General features: G+C 44.9%; 1 protein-coding gene and 2 long non-coding RNA genes across 3 annotated transcripts in view; 2 read left to right on the forward strand and 1 right to left on the reverse strand.

Moving 5' to 3' along the window:
* Positions 1-9: 9 nt before the first annotated feature.
* Positions 10-11,097, forward strand: LOC138924253 (uncharacterized). Its single transcript, XR_011439081.1, has 2 exons — positions 10-9,415; positions 9,924-11,097. It is a non-coding gene; the product is annotated as an uncharacterized lncRNA (long non-coding RNA).
* LOC138924255 (uncharacterized) lies at positions 3,419-16,762 on the reverse strand. Its single transcript, XR_011439085.1, has 3 exons — positions 16,481-16,762; positions 14,766-14,933; positions 3,419-14,662 (listed from the first exon to the last, which is right to left on the reverse strand). It is a non-coding gene; the product is annotated as an uncharacterized lncRNA (long non-coding RNA).
* Positions 16,763-16,907: 145 nt separating this feature from the next.
* The window catches only part of LOC138924257 (neuroblastoma breakpoint family member 6-like), an 89,683-nt gene continuing 86,044 nt past the window's right edge, over positions 16,908-20,546 (forward strand). Inside the window, exons 1-5 of the mRNA XM_070267930.1 lie at positions 16,908-17,014; positions 18,622-18,972; positions 19,051-19,199; positions 20,098-20,288; positions 20,377-20,435. The gene's annotated coding sequence lies outside the window, so the exon portion shown is untranslated. The remainder of the gene's footprint in view (positions 17,015-18,621; positions 18,973-19,050; positions 19,200-20,097; positions 20,289-20,376; positions 20,436-20,546) is intronic.

Consider the following 20,546-nt stretch of genomic DNA (forward strand, 5'->3'; position numbering starts at 1 on the left):
GAACCCAGATAAACAGAACTTATTCATTACTTGTCTCTGTTCTCAAATATTTACACCTTTTGCTGCTGTGAAAAAAATCTTTTAAGTCTTAGTTATCAATTTTTCCCTATTGCAGCCGAAAGAGGAGAGTTTCGAAAAGCAGTAGAACCCTATAGGGTCACATTCTGCAGAAAGGCACAGGAGAAAACAAAATGCGCTGCAATCTTGGATTTTGTAGAAATTCAAGCGGGAAGAGGCCTCCGTGTGCTTGACAGCGCCAGGGGTGTCCAGCAGGCTAGGGGCTTTGCCTTAAGGGGCGGCATTTGTTGCCCACTGTTGAAGGGTTAACCCTTAGCCTTGCTGCCGCAGAAACCTAGTTTTCTATGGCGACAGTGCTTTGCAACCCAGCTGTACCTTAGGATCGCCTGGATAACTTACAGAATGTAGATGCCCACTACCCCTAGGGATTATTTCACATGTCTGGGCTGGGGTCCCACCATCATGGTAATTTTAAAAGCTCCCAGGTTATTGTCGTGTGCAGCCAGGAGAACTGACATACACTTACAATAGGGACATTTATGAGCAGCTCTGGGATATTCAGATGGACAAACCTGATTTTAGGCCAGAATGCCTTTTTATGGATTTAAAATGAGATATGTAATTGAATGAGTGACTGGATGTACTTGTGGATGCGAACCCAGCATTTACCTCCGGGCGAGTAAGAGAGTTGGTTTTGGAGCAGCGTAGATCTGCACCCGAAGGTTGGCTGGGTGTGTTGAATGGCAGCAGGCCAAGAGGGTTTGAGGTGTTTACCCACATGATGGTGATGGTTTCCCCCAGTGAGGCCAGAATGTTGAAAGTCTGCAGGTCAGACTGTCCCCCGCCTACAAAATATCTGGCTGGACACAGCCAGCGCTTGCCTTTCTATGTCATGCGTGACCGTGTCCAGGGCTGAACAATGTCTCCTTCCCCTTCCTGTGGTTCCTTCTTTCTGTGCCTTTATGCGTGCACACATTCTGGTACCTGGAGTGTGTTTTGGGCCTGGGAGATTTTCTCTCTTCCTCCTCTTCTTGCCTGCTCTCTCTCTTGCTGCTCTCTCTTGCCCTTCTCCTCTCTCCTACTCCTCAGATATTTTCCGCCTCAGACCTGAATCAGCCATTTCTCCAGAAAGACATGGTATCTTTTAATGCAAAATGGTGTTTCTAGACCACCATCTGGGCACTTGGGATGCTAGCTTTATTGGGTTGACCGTTGTTTCTAGACCTTTTTCAGTAGACAGAGCTGAGAAAACTACATATAAAGAGGGACTGTGAGAATGAATGTGGTAGATTTAAATGTACTGGTGAATCCATACTGATATTTCCAACCAGAATTCACGACTACAAGGGTTTTATTTAACCTCTCCTATCATCTGTTCTTTCTTTCACACCAAGACTTCTGGTTTTCAAGTACATAGGGAATGACAGAATTGAATATCCCCTAATTACTCATTTACTTTATCTCATACTACACAACTGGCAGTCTCAGCATAACAACACTAATACCAGCATCAAGTATGATACTGAAAACAGTCCCCAAACTTTCTTTGCATATGCTGTCCCTATCCTCCACCGTTTAAAAAAAAAAAAAAAAAAGGTTGTACTAGATGATTGTGGCAGGCTGAATAATGGCCCCTCAAAAGGTATCGGGGTCCTAACCTCTGGAACCTGTGAATGTTACTTTAAAAGGTGAAGACTTTGTATACGTGATTAAGTTAAGGATCTTGAGATGGGAAGATTACCCGGGATTATCTGAGTGGGCCCTAAATGCCATGACAAGTGTCCTTATAAAAGGGAGGTTACACGCAGAAGAGGAAAAGACAGCGTGATGGAGGTGGAGATTGGAATGATGCAGCCACAAGCCAAGGAATGCTGGCAGCCACCAGAAGCTGGAAGAGGCAAGGGATAGATTCTCTCCTAGAGCTTTCCAAGGGAGGGCAGCCTGCTCGCACTTTGATTTCTGTCTACTGAAACTCATTTTGCACTTCTGGCTTCCAGAACTGTGAGAGAATAAATTCCTGTTATTTTAAGCCACCAACTTTGTGGTAATTTGTTATCACAGCCTTGGGAAACTAATATAGTCATGTGGCCATTACGTATAATAATCTCCGTTAGTTCCTCAATAACTACATATTTAATACTGACTAATACTTATATGCATGTCTCGAGTCATTTTGGTCATCTCACGTTCATTGTCTGGTATCTTTAGGAAGGGCTCATGGGAACATTATTCCCTGATTTTTTTTTTCGCATGTTGGCAACCTTTTGTCAAAACCACTGGATACAGAATCCTTCACATTTTCTTTATCTTAAATGTTATTACTCCATCTCTTTGTGGCATGAAGCTTGTTGTAAGTCTGATGATAATCTAATTTTTTCCCTTATAATTTGTGTATTGTTTTTCTTAGATGCCCAAATGATCTTTTTCTTTCAAGTCCAGTAATTTTCCTAGAGTATATCTTGATATCCATCTGACTCAGTATTCTCAGGTACACAATATGCTCTTTCAACATGAGGTTTCAGATATTTTCTTCTTTGGGAAAGTTTCCATGAATTGTTTTTAGAATTCTGTTCTTGCTTTGGTTTTGATCTTCAAGAAACCCTCTTAACCGTATGTTGGCTCTTCTCTGCCCATCTTCAGTATTTGTCACTTTCAAATCCCTTTGATCTCTCTGTACATTTCTTTTTCATTTTAAAATCTTCCCTACTTTTCAGTATTTGTTAGGTTTATTTTTTCTTGCATTCCTTCTAGTTTAGCTTTCATTTCTAAAATTTTATTTCTGATTCTTTCTTGAATTCTGTCACTTCATTTCTGAAGTTTCATAATTCTAATTTGTTATTCTTTCTTACATAATTTAAAGTATTTTTAGCTCATTTTGAAATCACATGTTATATTTTTCTGTTTTTGAATATATATCTTTTTGGCATCCTTTCATTGTCACATCTCCAGAGATGATATTTTGCTCCTTCTTTTTCTTATAGAAGTGCTTATGGAGTTGACTTGGGTACTTTTCTGTTAATTTTTAGGTGAACTTGTTTTCCTGACTTTTTAACAAATGATGATAGGTTCAGTGGCATTTTTAACTTGACAGTTCCTCATCTGTTTTGATGTAGATTAGGAAAATGTGGTGGCTCAGTTTCCCTCTCCCACTTCTATCTCAGCCTTCTCTTTCCTCTGTCTCTGTTCCTTATCCTCAATTTTGGTTCTACTCCCAGTGGTTTCTCCTCAGTGTGGGATCCTATGCTGGTGAGTCCGATTTGAGAGTTGGTGGATGCTAGGGCTCCAGCCCGTCAGACCTGACGGTGGGCCCCTTGCCCTCCTAGTTGCAGCTGCAGCTCTGCGATCTTCCCACTGTGCGCTTTGGGGAACACCTTGGTCCTTTGGCTTCTCCTCTTTCAGGTTCATCATGTGCCCCATTGCTTCCTTTGTTTCCTCCCACGTGGGCACCAATATCGTGCTGGCTGTTGGAGATTTGTCTCCATCTGCTTGTATTCTGGGGTTTGGGAGGATGCCTTGTCACCAAATTTTGTTGAATGTTGTCCATGAATTTAAAATTTTTCTGTTTAGTCACTCTATTTTGGTAGGAATTGCAGAAGGTCCACTAATTATACTGTTACCATTTTCCAAGAATTGGGATATCACCATCTTATTTTCACCACAATAGGGCACATTGGTGACTGGGAATTAAAAGTTTTGTTTTTTTTTTTCACATGGAGCAGCAAAAGGTGTAAATATTTGAGAACAGAGACAAGTAATGAATAAGTTCTGTTTACATGGGTTCCACTTGAGCAACATGTCGATGAACAGCTAAGGGAAGAAAGAGCACAAGGCCGCTCCTCCCACGCCTCCAAGGGAGAGGGCACCTTCCACAGCCCGGAGCATGGTGAGCGCCACGTGCAGTCTTGCTGCGTTTGGCTGTTTGCTCTAACTGATCTGTCAACCAGGATGTGGGCATTAAGTAATTGGAATGTGACTTCACTGGGGAAAGGGGCATGGTCTGCAGAAGACATGAGAAGACTACAACTAAAGTACAATTAGAGTGTTGGAGCTGGAAGGGACCTCAGAGATCCTCTAAGATACAGGTTCTAAGTCAACCCCCTTATTTTACAGATGAGGGGACTGAAGGACAAAGAGATGAAAGTGACTTGTTCAAGGCTGTTGATCCAGTGTAGGACTGGCCCTGCAACCAGTCAGAACTCTTCCATGCCACATTCTAGTCTCTCAGACCCGGGCCTCCCTGTTGAGTAATGAGCAAACAGACTATTATAAAGTGAAGAGGGCTTTTGTCGAGTAAATTGAAGGGTATTCACTCTTTTGTTTTAAGAAGTTCACTGTTTCAGCTCGTGGGTTTTCTTAAAATAGAAGCACACGTAATTGGGTGTTTGTGTGGAGTAATTGAGGGGCGGAACAGAGGATTTCATCAGCAGTAGCACTGCTCTCCCAGGGCAGAATCAACAGCAGAACCTGAAGGCCTGATTTCCTCAGTCTCAGTGAACTTTTCACGCCACCAGGTGATGAATCTGGTGTGTGTTTGACATTTCCAAGAAAAGGAAGTATTTCTCTGAAAACTCTCCTATTCGTTGTATAATAGTTTACGACTGACTTCTTAATAAATTGACATTTATTCATCTAGACATATATTCCCTTGATGGTCTTCCTGTTTCTTTGGCCGAGGAGATAGTAGTTCACATTTGAATACCCAGGGCCTAGTACATGATTTGTGTTATATATATTTGCATTGAGTGAATCTGTTTGCAGAAATGGGATTAATACATAAAAAGCTGAACAGACTCAAATACCATGCATTGCTGAGTAGTGAGTAATATGCCACAAATCCTGAGAAGAAGGTGCAGCATGGGAAGCCTTCCTGGGTGAAACGGTGAGGGGGCTGTGAGTACTAAGCCCTCTTCTCCTTTGCTCATGGGCACAAGCCCTTTACTACAGTACTGTGATAGTAACATCAAATGGGGGAAGACCATAGGAAAAGTGGATTTTGCCATCAGAGAAAAACGGTTCCTTGAAGAGAAGGAAATATTCATCTGCTTCTTTCTCATCTCTTACTTCTGTGACCCCTACCCCAGCCTCCTTTGTGGTTTCTCAAACACTTTCCTTACTGTATTTGGTCTTCTGATCCTTTATTTGAGATAGTTGTTGTTTCCACTTCCAGGTAGGGAAATTAGGTCCTAGTCTCTAAGTGTCATAACATCCCTTGGCTAGTGACAGGCAGTTCCACTGGTGCTCTAGAGCCCCTGCTGTAGTGCATGCCAGCTCTCAGAGCTGGTTCTGATAAAATATATCTAACCCCTGAGTAGACGATAGGTGGGGATGTGCCAAGATAAGAAGAGGATCCTGAAAGATAATTTCATTATTGCAATCAGTAGGTCATTTACTGAGTTCTGTGACACGTCAGGTCCCATGCGAGGTTTTAGGGCTGCAGCCTTGAACAAGACCCTGTTGGGTGCAAGGGTCATGTGATGTACTGTGGTATCCTGCAAGCTTGGTATATCCTGTGGACTTTCAGAATTATCCAGGAACAGATGTGCAAAGGGGACTTTTTCACGTGCAGGCAGTGTTTTTGGTGGTGAGGGCTTTAGGTGTGTATTAGGCATTTAATCTCTCCCTCAGGCTATGTACAGATTAGTGGAGCACATACTGTGGACACTTCTGAAAAAATTAAGCAGCCGTACAGAGTTATGCAATATGAACGGGGCCCACAGTGTAGTTTTTTGTCCTCTGGGACTTGTGTTTCTGCTAAGTATGACCCAGAAGATGCACTCTAAGATTCCTCTGGCAGCCCAGTTATTCTCTGACTGATTAAGGCCTCAGTAGGTGTAAAGTGCTCATCCATGACCTTCCTGACCTTCCTCAAAGCGAGTTATATCAGTGTACGTATCGTAGGAGAGACCTGTGCCAATGGCAGAGTACGTAGCTTGGCTCTCAGCTGATGGGTGGGACTGAGTTGTTACCCCGCAGGAGGGGAGGAAGGCCTTGGCCTACTCTTGCCTCACCCTGAAGGCAGACTTGGCTGTCTGATGGGGTGGCCCTGATGGCATCATAAACATGGATTGGTTCTGCTCCTTCTTCCCCGTCCTCGTAGTTCCACTGACTCTAATCTTCCACTGGGACAGCAGATGGGTTGGCCGGCAGGGTGATATTTGCTTGTTTTGCAGACTCTGGTCTCATTTAGGTTTTGGTGGAGTGTGTCGAGTCAGCCTTGGTAAACTCTTGCTTGATTCATTCTTCCCCTGGAGCCCACAAAACCCGTCAAGCAGAATTAGAGAACCAGACCCTAATCATGCTTGTTAGGGCTAACCATCAACACAGTCCTGTTGATGGATGGATGGTTTAATAAACATCCGCTGAGCATCTGAGCTGAGTCTGTAGGTGTGTCCTGGGCTTGTCCTGAACCTGACCTGGAGGTGGACGTGGACGCGTGGCAGATTCTTGGACATTTCGAGGCCGTCTCTTCCTTTCTGTGGATTTAGTTGACACCCAGGCTTGAATGAGTTTGGTGATTTATTCAAGATCACACAGCTGGTTTGGGATTGAGCCTTGACTTCTGTCTTGTTATGGTCCCTTCCAAACTGCTCCAGCTGTCCAGGTGTGGGTGGGGATGAGCCAGGTGTCGCTGTCCATTCCAGCTCTAAATCCTGCACGAGGGAGGCAGCTACAGGTCATCTGCTGCTGCTCTCAGTGCTTCTGGGAACATGGTCTGTTTGCTGTAAGGGGGACCTAAGGAAGGGGTGTGAAGCAGCTTTCCTTAAGTCCAGTTGAGGCTCCACCATGGGATTCTGCAGGGGTTTTATGTCGTGAACGTGAGTCTGACCTAACTTTCTTTTTTCATAGCTCACTGCAGGCTTCGGTAAAAATTCTAGGAGCTGTGGCATCAAGACTTATTCGAGTTTCTTAGTGGAGACTGATTAGTGACTTAGAGATGGGGCCTGTGGGTACTACATGGCATTAGAAGATAAAGTTGGGAGACAGAGAAAGAAGGTTAAATCATCTTTTGTCCTGTGTGTCAAGTTCTGTAGGGACCTTTTTAGACCATTAACCCACCTGTAAACAGGGCTCCTGAGAGTTTGGTTATTTGTGCCACAGCAAGATGGAGGACCCTGGTGTTTGGAGACCTTTTTTAGTACCAGCCTTGACGTGAACTGTTTGCTAAGATTTTGGGCAAGTCATTTCACCTTTCTCAGCTTTAATTTCTTTTTTTTTTATTGAGTTATTGATAGGTTACAATCTTGTGAAATTTCAATTGTACATTAATGTTTGTCAGTCATGTTGTAGGTGCACCACTTCACCCTTTGTGCCCATCCCCCACCCCACCTTTCCCCTGGTATCCACTAAACTGTTCTTGATCCATAGTTTTAAATTCCTCATATGAGTGGAGTCATACACAGATTATCTTTCTCTCGCTGGCTTATTTCACTTAACATAATCCTCTCAAGGTCCATCCATGTTATTGCAAATGAAATGATTTTGTTCTGTTTTGCAGCTGAGTAGTATTCCATTGTATATATGTACCACATCTTTTTTTTGTGTGTGTGTTTTTTTTTGTTTGTTTGTTTTTGTTTTTTTTTGTTTGTTTGTTTTTGTTTTTTGGAGAAAGATTAGCCCTCAGCTAACTACTGCCAGTCCTCCTCTTTTTGCTGAGGAAGCCTGGCTCTGAGCTAACATCCGTGCCCATCTTCCTCTAGTTTATACGTGGGACGCCTACCACAGCATGGCTGCCAAGCAGTGCCATGTCCGCACCCGGGATCCGAACCAGCGAACCCCGGGCCGCCGAGAAGCGGAACGTGCGAACTTAACTGCTGTGCCACCGGGCCGGCCCCTGTACCACATTTTCTTTATCCATTCGTCTGTTGATGGGCACTTCGGTTGCTTCCACGTCTTGGCTATTGTAAACAGTGCTGCAATAAACATTGGGGTGCACAGGACTTTTGGGATTGCTGACTTCAGGCTCTTTGGATAAATACCCAGTAGTGGGATGGCTGGATCTTATGGTAGTTCTATTTTTAGTTTTTTGAGGAATCTCCATACTGTTTTCCATAGTGGCTGCACCAGTTTGCATTCCCACCAGCAGTGTATGAGGGTTCCTTTTTCTCCGCAACCTCTCCAACATTTGTTGCTATTAGTTTTAGATACTTTTGTCATTCTAACGGGTGTCAGGTGATATCTTAGTGTAGTTTTGATTTGCATTTCCCTGATGATCAGCGATGATGAGCATCTTTTCATGTGCCTATTGGCCATCAGTATATCTTCTTTGGAGAAATGTCTGTTCATGTCTCCAGCCCATTTTTTGATTGGGTTGTTTGATGTTTTGTGGTTGAATTGCGACAGTTCTTTATATATTAAGGATATTAAGCCTTTGTCAGATATATGACTTGCAAATATTTTTTCCCAGTTAGTGGGTTGTTTTTTTGTTTCAATCCTGTTTTCATTTGCCTTGAAGAAGCTCTTTAATCTGATGAAGTCCCATTTGTTTATTCTTTCTATTGTTTCCCTTCTCTGAGAAGGCATGGTGTCCGAAAAGATCCTTTTAATACTGATGTCAATGACTGTACTGCCTATGTTTTCTTCCAGAAGCCTTATGGTTTCAGGTCTCACCTTTAGGTCTTTAATCCATTTTGAGTTTATTTTGGTGAATGGTGAAAAAGAATGGTCAATTTTCATTCTTTTACATGTGGCTTTCCAGTATTCCCAGCACCATTTGTTGAAAAGACTTTCTTTTCTCCATTGTATGCCCTCAGCTCCTTTGTCAAAGATAAGCTGTCCATAGATGTGTGGTTTTATTTCTGGGCTTTCAGTTCTGTTCCATTGATCTGTGCACCTGTTTTTGTACCAGTACCATGCCTTGGCCTTCTCCCGGCCCACAGGGTGGCCAGTGTTTCTGCGGAGCAGGGGGCGAAGATGCCTCTGGATGTCAGGGTTTGTAGAGTGCAGCCGGCCTTCTCCCCTCAGGCGATGAGTTCGACTCGAGCCTCCACAACTAGTGTCCCTGCGCAGAGTAGGCTGAGTAGCGCGGCACTTGTGCGAGCAGGCACTTAGGCTGGTGCCCCAGAAGGTGTGAGCCCCACGCCTCTTTGGCTGTTTTCCCAGACTCGGGAGAGCATCCTGTTCTGAGGGCCTCCCCGATTGGGGAGACGTGGCCCGCTGGCTCAGCAAAGCCAGGCCGGCGCTTTCACGAGACACCGCCTGAGGTCTCCTGGCAGATTGCTCTTCCTGTCTGCCGTTGTCACACTGAGGATGTGGAGGTCCCTGGGCTGGGACTGGACACTGGATTCCCAAGGGTTGAGTGGGGATCTGCTTAGTGTGACTGGCCCTGTGCGAATTTCTTTCCAGGCTAACACACCGAACCGGAGGACGACGGGGGGTTCCAAGACGGCCTGTATTGCAGGTAACTCGGAAGAATCCCGGGACTCCATTGGAAGGGGCCATCTGGGCATCTCCGATCGAGGGAATTCAGCGAGCGCTGACTATCCCCGTTTCCCCGATGCATGCAACCGCCAAGTGTCCCTTTCCCAGAGTGCTCTGTGTTTCTCACCGTGGTCCTCAGATGGGCCAATTCCGTGATCTCTCTCCAGTGTGGTCACGTGCAGTCAGATGCCGGAGGTGTGCTCATCTGTCAGCGGATGGCATGCACTCTCCCGTTCTCTCTTTTTTCTGTCACCCAGCGGAGGACGCATGTCTGCCTCTGCCCGGTTGCCGTTCCCACAGTGGCGGCTATTTCCCGGCCAAGACGGTCATTCGTGACCCAAGTCCGCATCGTGCCCCAGTAGGGAGAGAGGCAGACCTTGCAGCTTCCAGATTTCTAGGAGTCGACAGTGGTGCCAGAGCCAGGCAGGGTTCATTTGGCAGCTGTCTATTTTCACATTTCATTTTTCTTTTCTCTTTCCCTCTCTCAGATACCAAGATCTCTGGAACTAAGGAAAGATATTAGTGATTTGAACGAAACCACATCACAAAAAGTGCCATTTTCACTTGATGAAAAAATTCTAAAACAGCAAATCAATTTAAAACCCAAACAGAACAGTGACGGAATCCTATGCTGAAGATCAACATCACAACCACAAAGCACTCCCCAAGGTTTTTACTGCAAAGGCTGATTTGACGGGAAAAATCCCAGCCCTTCGGCCTCCAACTGCACTAAGTCACTGAGGAGACCCGCATACGGTTATGAGAGACCTTAACCCTTGCTGCTCTAAGTTCCCATCCTGCACATCAGCGGAATCAGGAGCAACTGGCAGAAGACAACATGACAGACCGGGTGTTCTGTGCCACCAGCTGGGCTGTGCAAGGAGCAGACAGCACTAACTATGCAGTGCTCTTGCTGACAACGTTTAGCCTGAATTCAGTCATGAGGTAATCCTGAGACAAATGCAGAATTTAGACCACTGCACAAGACAACTGGCCTCACCTCTACAAACAAGGCAACGTCACCACAAGTGAGATAACAAAAAGGAGAAGAGACTTTTGGGGTGCTAAACGACTAAAAAGATTTCTTTAGTCCTTTGGATCCAAAAACCTCTCCTCACCTTTTGTTGTTTTTGGTGGTGGTGACATTGCCTTGTTTGTAGAGGTCAGGACAGTTGTCTGGTTCAATGGTCTACATTGTGTACTGGTCTGACCACTTCCTCATGACTAAGCTCAGGCCGACCCTCTTGCCAAGAGCCCTACGTAGTTAGTGCTGGGTGCTTCCTAGTGGAGCCCACCTGGAGACCAAGAATGTCCGGTGTGTCCACCTCTGTGACTGCCGTACTAGTATGGTACACGTTGTCATGGAGGGGCGTACGAGATCTCTTCATTGTAAGGGCACATTTTTTCCTTTCTATAATGAGTAAGTAATTTGGTGAGTGGTACTTTGAGAGTGTGTGAACATCCTCTTTTCTAAAGATCTTTCTCTAAAAATTTTACCATCCATTTATGACCCCTCCTGTGTGTCAATTGTCATAATCATATTTGTACATTGAAAATTTTCTAATTCGGTCTTTCCTATAAACTTGTATTTGCTGGCATTGTGCCCTGAAAAAGCACATTACCTCCCCCTTCCATAGCATTAAACTTTTCTTTTGACTATCACTGTGGACTCGTGTATTTTTTAAATTCAGTGTTATAAATCATTATCATGAATCGTTGGGTGAATATAAATATAAATTAATATAAATATTCCTTCTCTTCTTCATATTTATATCCTAAACTCACCCATATCTTTTGGCCCATATTAACCATGCACAGTACATTGTATTTACTATATTTCTTTCTCTACCTTTTCTTTCTAGAGAACATGTGATTTCTCGATTCATTGTAACGTTTTTATACAGAATATAGACTATCTTCCTTGATTTGTATTGAGAAAATGGTTCCCATTGTACAAGCAACTCAAAAATAAATCATCAGTCTGCAAACTAGCTTTTCGCCACTGAGGAAGTTCTGGCTAGGACCTCAGAGATTTTTAATAAGCTTGATACATAATTACTCAATGTATGACATTGGTATTAAGGATATTTTTAATAGCACTTGAAATCATTGCAATATGACTTTAGGCAAGTCACTTAACTTTTATTAGGTTTCAATGACCTCAGTTTAAGAAGCATCTGGATAACTTTTTTTCCTGCGACAGAATATGCTTTTGAGCTCCCTCACACAGCAACATCATCCTGCAGTTTGTATGGGGGTGTGATGGAGGTGGGGTCCCAACTTTGAAAAGTCATCTGCCCGGTCCTTCCTTCACTCAGTCATGAAAGCTTAATGGAACACGTGGAGGTTGTGGCCATCGTCACCCTTGTGAAACCACCAGCCTAGACAATCGCAGCAGAGTTACAGAGACACACATATCAGGAGGACGTCCCACATTTCAGTCTCACCAACCGTGGGTAGGATGTACGTTAGGAGATGACTCTGTCTCGTGCCACACCTCTCTTCCTGACCCCAGATGCTGTGCCACTAAACACCACTGTACATGTGTGGCGTATATTCTTTCTGCGCCTGGTCAGGGCCTGTATTTTCCCACATACATCAGACAAACACAAACATAGGTCACTGGTGTGTACCTACACAGGCAGATCCGGCAACACTGTTGCATAGAAACTGCCCTTCCATCCACTCCTGTTGAATATATTGCTTGTCCAAAGGCAGATACAATTACATCATCTGATTTACTACATGTATTCAAGCAGATGTGAAATTTTTATATGCCTTTGACAAGTAGAAGAGATCCTATGGAATTGTAATGAAACTCGTAAGTTACATACACAGAGTTCAATTTTTATAGAAAGTAAAAATCAAAACAAACTACACATATCAACGGAAGTTGAAGTAAGTAGATGGAGATGCCAAAATTCACTTCAAGTTATATGAAACCCAAAATGTTGCTGTGGGGGGAAATGGAGTCAACATTATATGGGATATGTTAAGAATAACACTAACAGGTGGTTGGGATAGATATCTTTGGTTGAATTAACTTATCACAAGCTAAGTAGAGTATAGTCTCAAATTGACTCCACACTCTTCAAAGGGAATGAAAAACTGGTAGAGAGTAAAAGAAAAATGAGTAAAGTTTTACATAATTCTTGGAGGAAAAGCATCGAGGACAATTCAATGGATGCATGACCTCAATAGATGCCTCAGTAAAAGAAAGATGCTGAGAAATGTGGCTGCCTCAATGTTTTTCTCTGCACCTCCGAGCCTGAACAAGGAGAAATTCTCAGATTTGAGAAACTGTTTGGAAGGATCAGCACAGGGAAGCCAAAAGCTGAAAGGGGCTGAGAAGGATGGTCTCCTTCCTTAGAGACCTTCACAGAGGATCAGGGCAGCCTTGGAGCTCCAGCATAGAGAGCCTTGTGCTTTGTGGTCAGCGACTCTACGGTGGTGTGGGGTCTGATAAAGCTTCCTGACTTCCAGATGACCTCATTTTAGGGGACCTTATTTCCACCAGAATAGAAGAATCGCAGCCTCCTCACCTCCAGCGTTATTAAGAACAACTTTGTTTTCAATAGATCGCTTTGTTGTTCACTCATTTCTCCTCCCACCCACTTTGGGACCCTCCTCTTCCTCCTCAAGGCTGTATCTCTCCTTGCCTCCCACCCACAGTCATCTCCGGGGCCCATATGACTAAGGAAGTGGTTAACCAGACGCCATGCAGTAGAGCTGGCTCTTCTCTTGGGAGCTGCCTTTGTGGGACCATGTTCAGATGGGGCCTCTTTAGTGACCTGACCTATTTAAACGATTCTTTCCATTCAGCTCATCCACATGGATTTGGAGAAAACTGGGTCATTGATAAGATGCCTCATGCATCTCTTCCTCATCTCTTTCCATAGAAGAGGCAGTAACTATGCTCTTCCAAGAAAATATTCTGGCAGCCAGCCCGGTGGCGTAGTGGTTAAGTTCGCATGCTCTGTTTCATCTGCCCGGGGTTCACAGGTTCGGATCCTGGGTGCAGACATACACATCATTCATCAGGCCATGCTATGGAAGCACCCCACAGACAAAAGAGAGGAAGACTGGCACAGATGTTAAGCTCAGGGTGAATCTTCCTTAAGCAATATAAGGAAGATTGGCAACGGAGGTAACCTCAGGGCCAATCTTCCTCAACAACAACAACAACAGAAATCCTCCCCTGAGTGCTGAGAACCTCCAGCAGTAATATGAGAAGAGATAAACCAGAGCTGGACAGAAGGAGCTAAAGGTTCAGATGGAGGAATCTACTCTGGGCCCTCCCGGTAGGATCCCTTCTCTGAAGGAGCGAAGCTTCCTGCCAGAAGCCACCAGGGACAAAGGACTTGCACTGCAACTGCTGAGTCCTTCTCCCTTGTTTGGTTTGCTGTATAGGTCTTTACTTTCAGGTAAAATTCACTATACATGCACACCAAGTACATAATTCACATTATAACTTTTGAGGGCCCTGGGCACTTTGTCATCATGGGTCCCTTCATGCATAAACCATTAAAAAGTATATTCTACCACTGTTGGTATAAAAAAATGTATTATTACTATTATATGTTAAAACATTGTCTTTTTAACCTAGAAGAACACTGCTTTTCATCTTATTTTAAAATAAATTCAAACATTTTCCTGTGCCTCTGGTGTGGATCCCTATGGTCCCCTGTGTGCCATCATGAGATGGAGGAGGAAGGGGAGGGGGTGGAGAGGGAGGATGTGGGAAGAGTAGGAGGGGCAGAGGAGGAGGAAGAGGGGCGAAAGGAAGAGGAAGCAGAAGAGCATGGAGAGCTCAATACCAAGGAGATGCAATTCCCTGGCCCCAGAATGGCAGCCCCTGTCTCTCTGGAACTCCCCCTTACCAGATTCTGCACACCCCCCCCAACTCTGGTCTCTCCTCCTCCAGCCTCCCTTCTACCCACAGGAGCAGCCTCTCATTCCTCCTCCCACGCCCTGATCCTGAGGATTCTTTCCTTTTCCACTCAGTCTCCCCAAGCTTAGGCCCAAGTCCTTCACCCAGAGCAGGACTGTCCCCTCCCAACCACCGGCTCTCCAGGCCTTTACGTGCCAACCCTTGTCTTGTAGTTCTGGAGAGTCCAAAGCATAAACACCTCCCAGGAGAAGAGGAAGTGTGGGCCAGGTCTCCTCATGGAGTCATGGGTCCCCCTGCTGAACTGAATCCAGCCATCCCAGTTCATTCCAGTTGGATCTGTGAAGACATCAACCTTGAATGAGCGGGGAGAAGGGACACAGAAAACACACTGATGAGTACTTTAACATGTAAGCTTCCATCTATATATCCAATACATCACCTGCATTCAGTTTTGTTTTATTCCGTTCATATGAATTGGATAATCTGCATGCTTTGCTTTATACATTTTCTTTTCTCTTTTCTTTTTTTCCTCAGAAGTCTTGGGTAGGCATAACACAGGACCCCAGAATTCCACTCTTTGTTGCGTAATCTACCGTGCCCAGGACACCTGCACAAGAAGGACCATAGCCTTGTTGTGTGAAAGATCCACAGACTGTAAACAACCAAAGTGTCCACCATCAATAGAATGGATAACTAAATTGTGGTCTATTTCATTAGCAACCACAATGGAAGAATCACTGATGATTGTTAAATCCATAATTCTTAGTGAACAAAGCCAGGCATGAGAGAATATATGCTATATGATTACAGGTTAAAATCCAGACCTGTGAGGAGTGTGTAATAGACAAAATTATACAATACGTGAGCAAAGAATCAAACATCACGAAAATAAGATTGAGGTTACTGCTAAGGCCAAGGAGGGAGATGTGACCAGGAAGAGGCATTTGGGAAGCTTCTGGAAGCCTCGTATGTTCTAGGTATTGATCTAGTTGGGGGCTATGTTAACTTATAGCCATACATTTATGTTTTATGCAGCCTTCTGCATATTGTGTTACACAATGAAAGAAAAAATATCATTCTGTCAATGTACATCATGCCAGGAAGCACAAACTATGCTAAGTGAGCAGTTGGGTTATCTTCATCTGCACAACACTGTGAGGTGTGGGGCACCATTACAGCCACGTGACCCACGAGGAAATCATAGGATGTAGCCCCTTGTCCCAACCAGACCAGTGGTGGCACCAGGACTGGGGGAGGCCACGTCTGACAGAGACAATGCTGGCAACCACAGCCCTGACCTATCGTCCCTGGACCAACAGCGGTATCTCTGAGGAGCTTGGAACCCAGTCCATTCTAGAGTCATGGAATGAAGTGCCAAGCTTTTTGGGGTAGAGGTAGGAATAGAGAATTTTCCTAACTCGAGGAGGCTTTCAAAGCAGGAAGTGTGTGTGATAACCATGGCAGAGAAGGGAACTTCCCAGTTACCCCCAGGGATTATGTGGGCCCGTTGGGCAGAGCTCCTCAAGGGCAGGATTGCCAGAACATTCCAAATATCTCAGAGCCCTTAGACAAGCAATGCCCAAATGCAGAGGTGAGGGGATGGTGGCCTCCAACAGAAGTCAACAACCTGGGAAAGAACATACAGCCAGAGAAGAGGCAGAACCTACAGAAGATGGCCTGAGGTTCCCAGCAGCCACTTTCTCAGGTGTCCCCAAAAGCTCACCCTCCGTGGAGGCACATGGGAGAAACACACACACACTCCCTCACGGAGAGACAACAAAGGGAAAAACAACAGCTGACGCCAACAGTAGCAAAGCAGCAGACAGTGGAGACAATGGACCTGGCCAAGGCTGTTCCTCCTTTAAAGTCGGTGGTAGGCTTCGCGCGACATACAGGAGAGAACCTCACTGTCCACAGCAGGGAGTCAGCGGAAGAGCTAGAGTGGTAAATTTGAAAGGAAGGAAGAACAGATGGGGAAGAACCAAAAAGTAGAAAACGGAGCTAGAAGCTCGGGATCAAGGCAGCTCTCCTGGACTCCCAAATAGAATAAAACCCATACACCATAACTCCCCACCACATATTACAAAGTCAATTTGGTAGAGTCAGGAAAATGGCAGAGAGAAGAAAATATGAGGGATAATCGAACCAGCTTACCCTGAGGAAGCACAGCCATTTGGGGGATATCTGGGGAATCTGAAAACTTGCTTTCTGCCGCCCTGGCATACCCTTACATTCCTTACGCCGTCCACTCACCTTCTCTAGAACCACCCCCACCGCCCTGCCCCCTGTAGCCCCCCAGAGCTCCTCTACACAGAACTTGCACTCAAATTCATGCAACAGTCCTTGACTCGCTCCCAGTGGCTCAGGAACTCTCCTAGAGCAGGAGTAACGGACTTCTAAACAGCTGGCCCCGGAGCCGCGTCATCCACATGAGACACGCCCTAGGCAGGACAGCTCCGGCGTTACTTTCCTTCCGGCCCATGCCCCGCCCCCTGCGCACAACTTCCCCGCCCACTCTACCCTCCCAGCCAATGGCGGTCAGCAGACATAACAGGAAGTGACGTCCTCACCCTCCAGGTTTAGGCTGCCTGTGGAAGGTAAGGCCTCGTGTCCGTTGTTTTCTCTTCATCCAGAGATAAACTTTGAAAACGGGCTCGAGCTCTTGAAAATGAAAAGCACAATAGTAGCGTAAGTACAACAACAACAAAGATTTGCAGGATCATGCCAAGGACGTATGCTAGAGATCAGAGCAAAAACTTTAAGGGACTAAAAGGGGAAGAAAGCTACTCGCAAAAGGCGGGTCTGGTAAGTCCAGGTTTGAGGAACAGGATTTCCAGGTAGAAAGAGCTGTTACCACAGTCACAAGCTCACCACGGAGGAGGAATTGGGAGCAGCATCCCACAGTTTAGTGGGAAGAGGCAGGGAGGGAAGGGCCACACATCTTTGTGGCAGGAGACCCCACAGAGCATGCCAAGTCCTCCATGCCTTTGGCCTCGGCTGCTGGGCACCAAAACCAGGTAAAGGCTTTTGCTACAGGATCCAGAGAAAAACATTCTAAAACACTATTTAAATTGGGTGGGATAATATCTTTATTTTGATTAATCTCTTTAAGAAATTAACACTTAATTAATTGTTTTATTGTGGTAACATTAGTTTATAACATCATGTAAATTCCAGGTGTACATCATTATATTTTGACTTCTGTATAGACTACATCGTGTTCACCACTGAAAGTCTAGTCGCCGTCCGTTACCATACACACGTGCCCCTTTACCCTTTTCGCCCTCTCTCCATCCTCTTCCCCTCTGGTAACCAAGAGTCTGTTCTCTGTATCCATGAGTTTGTTAGTTTATCTCCCACATATGAGTGAAATCACTTCCTTTTGAATGTGGGTACATGAGAGTACTGTAACTTTGTCACCAACAAAAAATTCCAGTTCTTATGATATCACGTTATGGTAGCTACAGATATGTCCACAGGATTCTTGGGCTCTTTCTCTGGAGCTGGCCAAGTGTGCCAAGGCAGAAGAGCCCTGGCTGAGGAAGCTTGGGGCTAGAGAGACGTTGTCGAGAGGATCAGTGCCTGCCTTCATCTGGGTAATCCATGAGCTCCTTCATCTGTTAACTGAAGGGTTGGTGGTTCAAGCCCAGTTGGTCATACTGGGTTTTGACCGATTCCAGGTTCTTTTAAGATATGCTTGGGCTGCACATTCTCTCTTAACTAGCTTGTCTCTTAACCTTATCCTCAATCTCCGTACTTTAAATCAGACGTGGAAAACTCCTGCTTGAACTTGCAAGGTTCATGTTAGTTACTGAAGGGGCTTGGTAGAAAGAATTTTGTTTTAGGGGTAACAGCAAGTTTTGGAGTTCCAGAGCCTACGTTTCTTACAGACTGTGTGAATAATCTTTCTTCCCGAGGCTGGGTTTTTACAGCTGCTCGTTTCTGGAAACCTGATGTCAATACCCTTAAGTTAAATCATCGGGAACACACGTCTTATTGAACAAGTTGCATTTTTTATTCCTTGCAGCCAGAAAAAACACACCCCGTGGTCTAACCTATGAAAGGACTTGGGCTTTGGTTGGGTGATTTGGGGAGGATGGGAGGAAGCAGAGTGTGCCCCCTAGTGAATAGTGTGGTCCGCACGGGCAGTTCTATGATTGGAGTAAAGAGGTAACAGTCATTTCCTATGGAAAGAAGAGGATATTTGGGATGTTGTAGATTGCACAGTGACCTTGCCTTTGTCTGTGCCTGGACAGAATTATGAGGTAGCATTGTTTTGTCTCATTTTTATCTAGATTTCGGAGTAATCTTGTGTGAGCCTGGTGTTCTACGTCTGAGGTGATTTCCGACAGGAGAACTAAACAGTCAGGCTGTGTGTCAGAGCAGTGCAGCTGAGCAGCAGAAGCTGGTATTTTCTCTCTCACTGGAAATCCCTAAAATAGAGAAGAAGGCAGAACACTCCAGTCTCACAAGCTGTAGGGGCAAACCTGGCTGGGTAACAGTGTGACTTTGACGAAGTTTCTTGACTTGTCTGTGGCTCGATTTCTCCTTTTAACATGTGTCGGATAGGAGTTCTTCCTGCATGGTTTGTCCCAGGTTTACATGAGACATGCGGGTGAAGCGTGGAGCCCAGAGCCTGGCACATAGTGAGTACTCAGCACATAGTAGCGCTTGCCTTCCATCCCTATCAGCATTTCTTTGATCTGCCTTGTTCTTTTGAACAGCTGCGGGCCCTTTCAGGGTGCGGATGGAGCATGACGAGTCAAGGTTCTCCAACTGAGGAACATGAAATTGGTTCCAGTGTCTATTTTTACAAACAGTGCTGCAGTGGACGTGTGTAGATCTGTATTTATACATCTCCATCACCGCCTGTGTAAGTGTTTCTCTAGTATATACTCCTGGAAAGAGAATTGCTCAGTTTAGAAATATGTTTGTACATACCTAATTTTTGTTTATTCCTGCCCTATGGCCTTACAGCGAAGCTTTACCAATTCGTATTCCGAATCATTTAGGAGAATATTCTTGTCTCCACCCTCTTGCCAACACTGGATAGCATTTATTTTTGCCAACACCTATCACTTATTTTTGCCAACAATTAACCCCTTATTTTGAGATTTAACCAGTAAGTACTCTCATTGGCATAACTTATCTGACATCCTGGAAAAGCTGAAATCAATATGATTTTTCTCTATGCTCTTCTGTTTTCTGACTGCTGTGTTCTCTCAGATGATCTGGGCCAAGAGCAGTGCAAACATATCCCTCTTACTTGTTGGATGCTACTGCCTGTGGGTTCACACGCTGTTCTGGATTTTGAGGGTGAGGGGCTGGTTCACAGGAGAGGTTTGAGGTTGGGCTTACCTAACTTCCCTTGACAGACAGGCCAGGCTCGAGCAATTGGGAACTCAGTCATTCTGAAAAGTGAGGTTTCCACGATGGGGCTTGAGAAAAACACAAATTGGTAAACAGAGACGTTTGAATTTTCGTTAGAATGAGACTTTACAAAATAGATCTTTTCTGTATTCCCAGTCCAAATAAGTGTGGAGATTGCATTCGAAGGACTTTGTCTGGGGAACTTACTCTAGCGGTGGCTCTCTTGCTCTCCTTGAATTGGTTCGCCCATGCTGGTAACTGGCACTTGCTATAACACCTTGTCTGGTGAGTTCAGGAGAACAAGGAGCTAAACATAATCTGCAGTAGGAAACAGAGACAGCTGATGGATTCGTAGACAATGTTACGTGGAGTTAAGTGTTGTACCCTCTTTATTCTTTTAGAGGTCTGCTTGGTAACGTGAAAGAGACGTTCGTCCAGTGCCTGAAATACCCTTCAGAGTGTGTTCCCATTACAAGGGCTTGGGAATAGTCACCTGGAGTGAGCACACCATTTCTACTGTGGTCTTTGATTTTTTTACTTTATAGGGATTAGCATACATGTTTCTGAAAATTGAAAAGTCAGGAGAGTAGAGGTAAGTATCTGAATTAGTTCCTTATTGATGCATATTAACAGATTACAAAAACAGTGGTGTGAAACATCACACATTTGTTGTCTCACAGTTCTGTGGATCAGAATTCTAGAAGGATGTGGCTGCGCTCTCTGCTGACAGAATTGGTCGGTATGTCCTCCCCACCTGAGTAGGTCTGATATTGATCATGTTGTGGTTCTATGTCACCTGAGAGGCTGCCCTCATGATCCCCTGTTTATCCCTGTCCCTCTTTATTAATAT

The sequence above is a fragment of the Equus caballus genome, chromosome 5 (genome assembly GCF_041296265.1).
Source record: "Equus caballus isolate H_3958 breed thoroughbred chromosome 5, TB-T2T, whole genome shotgun sequence".
Classification (NCBI taxonomy): Eukaryota; Metazoa; Chordata; class Mammalia; order Perissodactyla; family Equidae; genus Equus; species Equus caballus.